Below are 10,865 nucleotides of genomic sequence, written 5' to 3'. Positions count from 1 at the left end.
ACATCTAACATTATAGTAACCTGAAAATATTGAAGTATCACCAAAGACAAAAAGCAATCTTATATTCAATTGATTGACTGATTGAGTATGTAGATTGACTTGAGGACCATATATACATTTACATTACTTCAACGTATCTTTAAAAGGACTCAGATACCGAGCTTAATTGCTTAAAAACAAACAACGCATCAAAAAGCACCTGATCCAAACAAGTTAAAAATTTCATAAAACCAAATACCGATCCCCAGAATAGAAAGCAGCCATCCGAAAATGTGTTAAAATAACCATCCACATAGTGTCAACTAAAAAATAATAATGGTCAACTAATCTACGTGTCATTACATGCAAAGGTCCACACAGCGAGCGAAAACTACAACACTATTTAAACCAAACTTTTGCAAAATTTCCTGCACTAAGATTAAATCAATATCAACCATCTACAATAACTTGTTATACACATTCCGGTATAGTGAAATTGCAACAATTGATTTCTTTACTATGAACAATCAAATACCTCAACAAGATTCAGTGCATGTAAAACTAGTAGCAACAGAAACAGTTATAATCACATTAAAAAATCAACCCACTAACATCCGATTGTTCATCGACGACGTTAGACATTCAGGGGCCGCAACAACGATAACGTCAACCTATTCAACGGTCATGGCTTTAAGGGGCTGACACGGCTTCAAGGGGTTAACATAGGATCGACAACGAGGCACTCCGGTGAAGCCCGAGCGACCCCGGCGACGAAAAACTGAGGATGACCACACTGACTGCTGCCGGCAACGAAAGAGGCGCGCGCTGGAGGGTGAAACGCGGGGGTCTGGTCGGTGCTGATGGAAGGTGAAGCGCGGGGATCTGGTCGATGCTGATGGAGGATGAGCCGCGGGGGTCTGGTCGGCGCTGATGGAGATGCGGCGGTAGGATGGTTAAGGGCCGAGGGTTGGGTGCAAATGGGTAGCCGTCGGGGAACAACAAAAGGATTGGGGGAAATTTGAATTAGGGATTAGATGATTATAGTTAAAATAAAATTGAATGGGATTTTTAAAATTAGGGTAAAAGGTATGTTGATTTTAATTTTTAACTTATATTAAGCCAAATAAACAGCCTATCGTAGACATTATAGAGATATCCTATTATCTTCCTAGCGAGATTCATAGTTTTAATACTAATCAACTAATGTTTGCTCATTCTATACCACCGGCTAAATCATAGATTTTAAAAGTACTCTAATAATATGATATTGAAGTTTTAGTAGGTTCATCTTTTTAAAAAAAATGTTATCCAGAACATCAAACGTACAACTTTAATGCACAACTTCTACAAATTTACAATAATCATACGAATTAGAAGTTTTTACATGGCTTATGCAAAGTTGCACCAGAAAGGCCATGCAAAATAATATACATTTTTTTTAATATTACAAACTTATTATATTATAAGTTGAATGAATAACTGACAAACATAGTCGTGTAACTCAACATTCGAGAGCCACGTGAATCCAAACTCCTAGGTGAGAGTGTTTGAGGTCACTGTGTAAAAAATACATTAGGGACATCCTTGTTTGGGATATTATTTGTAGCTTTAATTAAAAAGGTTTGTATAAAAGTTTGTAAGTTGTTTTCACCTAGTGTAGATTTGTATGGACATACAAACTTGCAAAGAAATAATACGATCAATTTAATAAGCTTGTACTTGCTTGTTTTTTACCAAGTCAAAAATAAAGTTCATCTTTCCTTTTTTTATACCATATACGTATATATAATATTAAAGTAATGCCAGGTAATAAAAATATTATAGACAATAAATAAAAATACATAACCAATAATATTTGTATTTATAAAAAAATGTGAATTATTCTCCAAACTTAATTGACACAATTATTTTTTTTTATAATTATCTTTTCTCATTTAATTATACTAAAAGTCAATTTTAAATTTAATATGAATTAAATCTCAAAAAATGTTCTTTTGTTATTATTACATTCATAATTTTATAAAAAAAATTTCAAATAAAAAATTTAAATTTTGATATTTTTTTATCTTAAAAAAATCTTATAAAAAATATCAAAATAAAAATATCAAAAAAATATTTTATATTTGATTAGTCTCTATTTATTAAAAAAGTCCAAAATTATTAGTTTTTAACCTAAAAAATAAAATAATATATAATAAATTAACACCAATTTATTAATTATAGATATTATACATATAAAATTATAAACTTTAAATTAAAAAATTTTAACAACTTCTACTATATAACTCTTATTTTACATATAGACTATTAGAAAATAAAAAATAGAAAACGAAATATAAACAAAAATTAAGAAATAAATTTTTAAAAGTAATTATTAAATCATTATATTAAATTTAATAAATAAGCATACATATGAATATTAATAAAAATATTAAAATAATTAAACTTATGACCCATTAGTACACATATGAGATAATAATTTGAAAAATACAATAAGACACATAATTTGAAATTCGATAATATTAATTATAAAAATTTATTAATTATGGATACCATATGTATGAAATTATGAATGTTATTCATATGAAATTATGGATGTCATTCATATGAAATTATGGATGTTATGACTATAAACTTATGGATGTATGAGTAAATTTGTCAATTGAATAAATTAATTTAAGTATTTGATATTTTTTTAAAATCCAGTTATGATAAAATTTGAAAATATTTGTGTTAAAAAATTAGAATAAATTATTATTCCACTTTGAAAAATATGAAATAAATATTACGTAAGTGAGACAATAAATTAGTGATTAAAAAAATTAATAAAAATTAATGACAATTAAAATTTAGATTACTCGACCTCTACAATATTATGTAGCTGTAGTTAAACAATAAGGAAAAATAAATTAGTGATTACAAAGAAAAATTAATTAACATTAATGATATTCAAAGTATATTATTATGATTAGTCTTTAATGCAATAGTATATATAAAAATCAAATTATAAAAGATCTCATTAATATATGATATGGTACATCCCAATAGTTAGAGATATAATGTGACAAGTTGAGTGATAAGAGAGTGAGATAAAAAATCAAAAATAAAAAAATTATATAAATGAAGTCAAATTAGGAAAATTTTGGCTGGTTATGGCTGAATTATTTTGGTTCCAAACTTTTTCCATAATATTATCTTTTTCAATTTCTCTCTTGATAAGAATCATTTACATCATACTTTGACTCTGGATAAAGATGAAGTTCTATAAAATTTTTTGGCTTCAAACTTCAACATGACACACTTTGGTACCACTTGCACTACTAAACGTTATTATTGATTTTCAAACCAAAAGAAGAATTTTGCTTCTTTTTTTTATAATTTTTCACCAAAACTATTCTTTTGGTGTAACTTTACTATTCATCTTTTGGATAGGCTAAGAGAAAACGTGCACTAATTAAATTTTTCTATACCAATTAATTTTGTTATGATATATGAAAGATTATCGTTGGTGTGAATTTTCTGCATATCTACTCTATCTTCCTCCACTACTTTACAAACAAAATGATATTGAATACCTAAGTGCTTTGCTCTTGAAAGAAGAGATGGATATCTCGCGATTTGTGAAATAACCCACCACACAGAATCTTACACTAAAGTCGTAAAGTAGAGGTGGCGAGGTATTCCAACCTCTAAAAGGAAAAACGTATATATATATATATATATATATATATATATATATATATATATATAGTTAAAAGAAAAACAATAATGAGGAGCCTTGAAGAACAAGAAGCTAAACAAAATCGAAACTGAAATCGCATCACCCTCGTAAGGATAAGCGTAAATGGATAAGTAAGATCGTAAGAAAGCAAAAACATATATATACAGATCAGAGTTCCAAAAGTACATATATCAAGTTCCAGACTCAACCTGTGAAGCTAAGGCCGGCCAAAGTATATATATATATAAAACCCAAAATATATACTCAACTCACAAAGTAAACACCTATTTCTCCATACCAACCTCTAAGAGGGACAAAATATAAAATAAACAAGGTGGAGAATCTATATACATATATATACATAATTCAAATACAAAACACCAAAATTGTAGTTCTTCGCCTCTAAAAAGGCCTTCAAAATTCTCAATGAGGTACCTCTAGACCTGCATCTAAAAAATAGTAGAAATATGTATGGAATGAGAACCGCGGGTTCTCCGCATGGTAAAGGTGCTCGTATAATTAAAATAAAAGGTGCTGGAAAAGCCAGAGGCATTCCTAGAACTTTGACACTCAAATATTAAACTTAAAATTAATTTTAAACCAGAAGGATTGGTGCTCTAACTACATGATCCTAGCTATAACCTATCTCTTCACCTTTACCTCCTTCAACCTCCTAAACACTGGTAGAACAACCCTCATCACTCCTCCATCAAGAGAGGGTCTCTCAGAAGCATACACATACAAATCAAACAAAGAAAATACAGATAGATGTACAATAACAGCAAGTAGAACAAGTAGCAGACAAGCAGAGTTAAGCAGTTAAGCAAATAAAAATAATGCACACTCAAGCAAAACACACAAATACATATGATGTATGCTTGTCCTATGGTTGTTGATATCATCTGTCAGTTATATAGCCAACCCAACATGTTATAGTAGCTAACCATGGACAATCCCTCTGTACGAGCATTCCCAAGCTCAACTATATCCATGGGAAAATCCCAAGCTCATCCATAAGGGAGACAAAATTCCAAGCTCAACTTATACATGGGGAAGACACCCTAAGCTCAAATTCACATATATATGCATGCCAATGAGGGAACCCGAGGAGTTAAAGTGCCCGGTCACATCTTACGACAAAGGATCAACAATTTGTCTCAGTTATATAAGCCAAGTAAACTTTTAATTCACCACTTATTAATGTCATTATTATCATCAATTCATGTCTCCTTCCATTTCAAATTCTTCAATATTATCATCATCATTATTAATTACATATCAAGTATCATTCATCATTTCATTGCCTTAACAATTCAACCATTCACTTATCAACTTCTTGCTCAATTCCCTACCTAACTTATTCAACAGGCTCACCCTTGTTCTAAAGCTTAAAGACTCGCTAACGGATCCTAAACAGGTGTTAAAGAGGTTTGGAAAGCTTCAGGAATGGTTGAAAACTTGAAAATAATATTTTTAGAAAAACAGGGGTTCCGCGTATGCATGCCATGTTTGCATACATGGAAATGTAAAATTTTCCATTTGGCGTACGCAACTCTTGTCCGTGTACACGAGTCCGTTGGGCAGGGAATCATCCCTGCATCACGTGGTCCTTCCCGCATACAAAAGCCTATAATTTTTCCGGTTCTACGTATGCATACCATGCTCATGTAGGCGGGATGTCTAGGCAGAGCTTGTAACACCCTTACTTCCAGAATGTCACGCTTCCGATTACGCCACTCTGATAGTGAGGAGTGTTATGAAGACTTTCATATACTTAATAATAAAATAGGAACCTTTGTAAAACTCGAAACCGTATAAACTATTCTTTTAAAAACCGAAAATACTTTTTGTTTGAAAATGCACATACATACATACAAATCAATCACAACCACTTAGATACACATACACACACACACACAATAATAGAATAACTTACAAACATAATCATTAAGACTCCTAACCCTCTTACAAGATACAATGTTAATAGTGAGGGAAAAATAAATTGTAACTAAACTAATATAACAATATCGTATAAGAAAACACAATTAAACTCTTCGTATTCTTCTTCATCTGATTCCTGAAAAGATAAAACTGTAGGGGGTGAGAACCTAACCACATGGTCTCACCACAGATTTTTAGAATTGTCATAAGTAGAAATTTAAAACGAAAGCCATTTTCAAGCATAGTGATCATCGTTCGTCTTATGAATCTTTTGAAAACCAATGGTTTAACATCCAAAAATCCATAAAAACGTTTTTAAAAGAAATTAGTTAATTATTCAAAATCTAAAAACTTTCTTTTCTTATAAGAAAATTTTAAAAGTTTTCTAAACTGTATGAATGATGAACCTGTTCCAAGCATAGGTTCATTAAGTCTATATTGAACCAGCATGATTTTTCATACTTAACTAAACCTCAATTAGAAACCAATCATGCCTCCAGCCTATCACATAATCAATCAACACTATCATCAACTCATCACCAATACTCAACCTCAAAAGTACCACATCAGAAATAACCCTCAACGCCTCCTCCACCCGCCAGAGGGATCTCTCAGAGACAAACACATGCAAAACAGACAAAGAAAATACAAGTATAGATATTAGTTACAGCAAATAACTCAGATAGCAGTTAATAACAATGAAGTAATTAGGCAAACCAAAACAAATTCAAACTCAAACAATGCATACAAATGCATACGATGCATATTTGCCCTATGACCGATAAGTCTCATCTGTTAGTTATATAGCCAAATCCGACATGTCCGGTAGCGAACTGATGCGTGAGCATCTTTTCCTTATTTTCTTATTATTTTAGATATGAATTTATTAAGTTTGATTGAGGTTTTAGTGCTTGAAGCCTGTTTGGATGCTACTTTGAGGTGTATTGTGGTTTCATTTATTTCAGGAAAAATTCGGGCAAGTTTGGCAGCGTTCGTGTAGAAGAAAAAGGAGAAAAATTAAATCTGCCAAGTTGGTGCTAATGTCACTACTGGGCATTTGGCGCCATGCATCTCGTGCTGCGTGCAAGGTCTCTGACTGGTTGGCGCTAAATGCCATGATCAGGTGTTTAGCACCAAGAGCTTTGTATACTGTGCCTGCGCCACACGCTAGTGGCGCTAAACGTCGAGCCTGTCATTTAGCGCCAGGGAGACAGCAACGCTACAATCCTTTTCGGCCTTAGCGGCACTAAACGCCGACCCTGTCATTTAGCGCCAATAGCATGCATATTGATTCTCAAGAAAGGCTCATTGAATGAAGATTTTGATAATGATTACTTTTATTTTATTTTATTTTTTTTATTATTATTACTAAACACAATCTTTTAAGGTTTAGATATTATTTTATTTTATTTATTTTATTTTATTTTCAAATCAATTAGGTTAGATATAAAAGGAAAAAAAGATTTAGCCCTTCAGGCTTCTTCTTCTCTTCTCTTCCTCATTCCGCACTTGACACACTTTAAACCCTAATTTTCTCTTTGAGCCATGAGCAACTAAACTTCTCTTGTTAAGGTTAGGAGCTCTGTTTATTCTATGGATTAAAACTATCGTCACTTTTTTTAATTAATGTATTGAATTAATTTCAAGGATTACTTTTGTTCTTCATCTTATGAATTTGAGTGTATTGGAAGATAGCTCTTGTTCTACATGAATTCTTGTTGATTCTTAGAAAAGTTAACTCACTTGATTAACAGCTTGAAAGTAGCTCCTCCTAAACTACTAATTACCTGGACTTAATGTGATATGTGACGTATGATCATCTTATATTTGGGTAATTAGGATTTTTGTGGCTAATAAACTAGAATTAAACCTAACCCTTTAATCTAAATTGAGTGACCAAAGAATTGGCGGTTGATTAAGTTAGAGGATACTAAATCACTAAGGAATTAGGGTTTAGTCAATTAAAGTTTTCCATGAATTGAATTTTGCATGATTAAAGTAGTCAGTAAGAATTGTTAATTCAAAAAAATAAATATCTTTGAAACCTTAACTGTTCTCTCACATATTTTTCATACCAAATTTACCAATTGCTTTTTTAATTTCTGAATTATTGTTTAATGCTTTTGAACCCTAAAACACTATTTTCTGCTTGTTTGACTAAGTGAATCATTCGATTGTTGTTTCATGGTCCATCAATTCTTGTGAGATCAACCCTCACTCACCTGAGGTATTACTTGGTATGACCCAATGCACTTGCCGATTTAGTTGTGGTATTTGAATTCCGGACCAAGTTTTTGGTGCCGTTACTGGGGATTTACTATGATTGAGAACTATCCGTTGTTTGATTGCTTATATTAGACGTTCTTTTCTTTAAATTTTATTTAATTTTTGTTCTTTAAATTTTTGAAAATTAGGTCTTAATTTTTTTAAATCTTTTTCCTTAATTTTTGAAATTAAATTTGGTATCCCCTTAGTTATTTTATTTTATTTTTCTTAGTTATTCCTCCCTATTAATTTCAAAATTTTGCTTTAATTTGCTCATTAATTTTCAAAATTTTTGCTTTATTTATTCATTTTATTTTATTTTATTTTCTTTACTCAGGTTACCTTAACGGGAAATTCTCTTCACTCTGACGAAGAATTCTCACTTCTTCTGGTTTTTTGTTTATTTATGAGCAGGAACAGGAATAAAGAACCTCTTCTTAACTTTGATCCTTAGATTGATAGGACTTTAAGAAGGCGTTTACAACAGGCTAGAGCTTATAAACCTACTGAGAATCTCAAGGATAATTTTGAGAAGGAAGCTGAAGAGTTTGCTATGGAGCCCAGCATTAACAATGTTATTAATCCCAATGTTGTTAATCTTCCAAATGTGCCTGTATAACCTAGAAAGACACTTGGCTCATACACTGCTCCTAGCCCTAACTTCTATGGGAATAACATTGTTGTACTCCCTGTGGTTGCTAACAACTTTGAGTTGAAGCCTCATTTGATCACTCTGGTGCAACAAAACTGCCAGTTTCATGGACTCCCGTAGGAAGACCCAAACTTGTTTATCTCAAATTTTCTGCAGATTTGTGACACTGTGAAGACCAATGGAGTTCATCCTGATGTCTATGAGTTGCTTTTTTTCATTTGCTATACAGGACAAAGCCAAGTAGTGGCTTCACACACAACCCAAGGAGAGCGTTGGGTACTTAGGATAAAGTGGTTGGTTAACAAGTTCTTGACCAAGTTCTTTCCACCTCAAAAGCTGACTAAGTTGAGGACTAATGTTCAGACTTTCAGGCAGAGAGATGGTGAATCTCTCTATGAAGCTTGGGAGAGATATAAGTTGATGCTCAGCAAATGTCCTCATAACATATTCTCAGACTGGATTTAGTTGCAAATTTTCTATGATGGAGCTACTGAGACTGCCAAAATATCTCTGGTTAATTCTGCAAGCAGATCTCTTCACATTAAAAAGACCTCTGAAGAAGCTACTGAGTTAATTGAGATGGTTGCTAAGAACCAATATTTGTATTTTTCTGAGAGGACCTTTATGAAGAAAGGAGTCATAGAATTAGATGCTTTGGATGCTATTCTTGCTCAAAACAAGGTCCTGTCTCAACATATTAGTGCTATTACTCAACACTTGAGTGGAATACAAGTATCAACCGTTAATACTCAAGATACCTTTTATGACATGAGTGGTGATTTCTCTCAAGGTGAGAATTATGATTATGGCTAATTTCCTCCTGAACAAGTTAATTGCATGAGAAATTCCTCAAGAAATCCCAGTAATGATCCCTATTCCAAGACTTTTAATCCGAAATGGAAGAATCACCCAAATTTTGGATGGGGAATCAACCTCGAAGGCAACATAATTTAAACAAAAATTTATAGTTACAGAACTCTCCAAGAGCACTCATAGTTTTATGCAGAAAACCAGAGCTTCATTCATAAACTTGGAGATTCAAGTGAGTTAGTTGAGCAAGCAAGTACCTGAAAAGCATCGCAATACTTTTCCAGGTGATATAATGGCTAATCCAAGGGAGGAATGCAAGGCCATACATCTGAGAAGTGGTAAAATAACTATCCTATGGTCTAATTTCATATGCAGCTATGCATACAACTCTTCAAAGTCTCGAAGACACCCTCTAAAGGACAAGATTTAGAATTCCATTGTCCTTACTTACTTTCCTCCACATGCATTGGTCACTTCTCTCTATGCATCCATTAATCCAATCTCATACTTATTCCATATTCTATCCCAAGCCTTACAAATTTTGTCCCTTTCCCTTATTTGCTTCAAACTACCCCCTCCGTGCACACCTTTTGATTTTAAGTTTCAAACTCCACCATTCATTCCACCTCACATTCTCCCTATAAATACTTACCCGAATACACCTCCTTTTTCATTCACCATTACTTCATACTTCTCTCTACATAACCGTAGCCTTCTCCCCTTCCCTATTTTTTTCCCTCTTTCAATTCCTTAATATTCACTACCATTCACCTATCTTAAACACTTTTCTTCTTTCTCTTCACCATTGATCTTCTATTTCTTTGCTTGGGGACAAGCACAATCTTTAAGTTTGGTGTTACTTTTGATCAACCAAGATCTATAAACAGAATGGCACCCAAGAATCAATCTTCTTCATTAAACAAGAGAAAAAGAAAGGAACTGGCTACTTCTTCATATGACTCAACAAGTTCCTCTCTAGCTTGCATGAGAATCAATTCTACAACTCTATTTGTGGCAAGAAGATTATCCGCTCCCTACGTATAACGCACCAAATATTGCACTCCTGTGGGACCTTTTTGCTCCCTACGTTATACATGGGATGTGGAGCATACCAAAAGCTGCCTCCCTTGGACCTTGTTTTCCATGCGTTATACTCAATATATAGTGCATATAACGCCCCAATTAAGGGGTGAATTAGCCTTCCAAGGGGCTATGCATATAACACACCACAATTTTGGTATGGTTGCCCTTTTGAATGGGAGTGCATCTCATGCATGTCCCCATTTCCTGTGATTATCAAATCTTTTTTGTTTCATTTCATCTATAATTTTATTTTCTCTATTTTCATATTTTGTTTTTCCTCTTTAATTTTCATTTGAATTTTGAAGGTAGAAGCATGTGAGCACCTATGAAATTTCGACTAGCTTTCATTCACTAGTCCACTAAGCAAATTAAATAAACAACCAAGGGGAGAAAGAGAAGCTAAACGCTCTGAGC

This window comes from Arachis stenosperma, chromosome 9 (genome assembly GCF_014773155.1).
Source record: "Arachis stenosperma cultivar V10309 chromosome 9, arast.V10309.gnm1.PFL2, whole genome shotgun sequence".
Classification (NCBI taxonomy): Eukaryota; Viridiplantae; Streptophyta; class Magnoliopsida; order Fabales; family Fabaceae; genus Arachis; species Arachis stenosperma.
The sequence above is the reverse complement of the archived record's forward strand: the minus strand, read 5'-3'. Positions refer to the sequence as shown.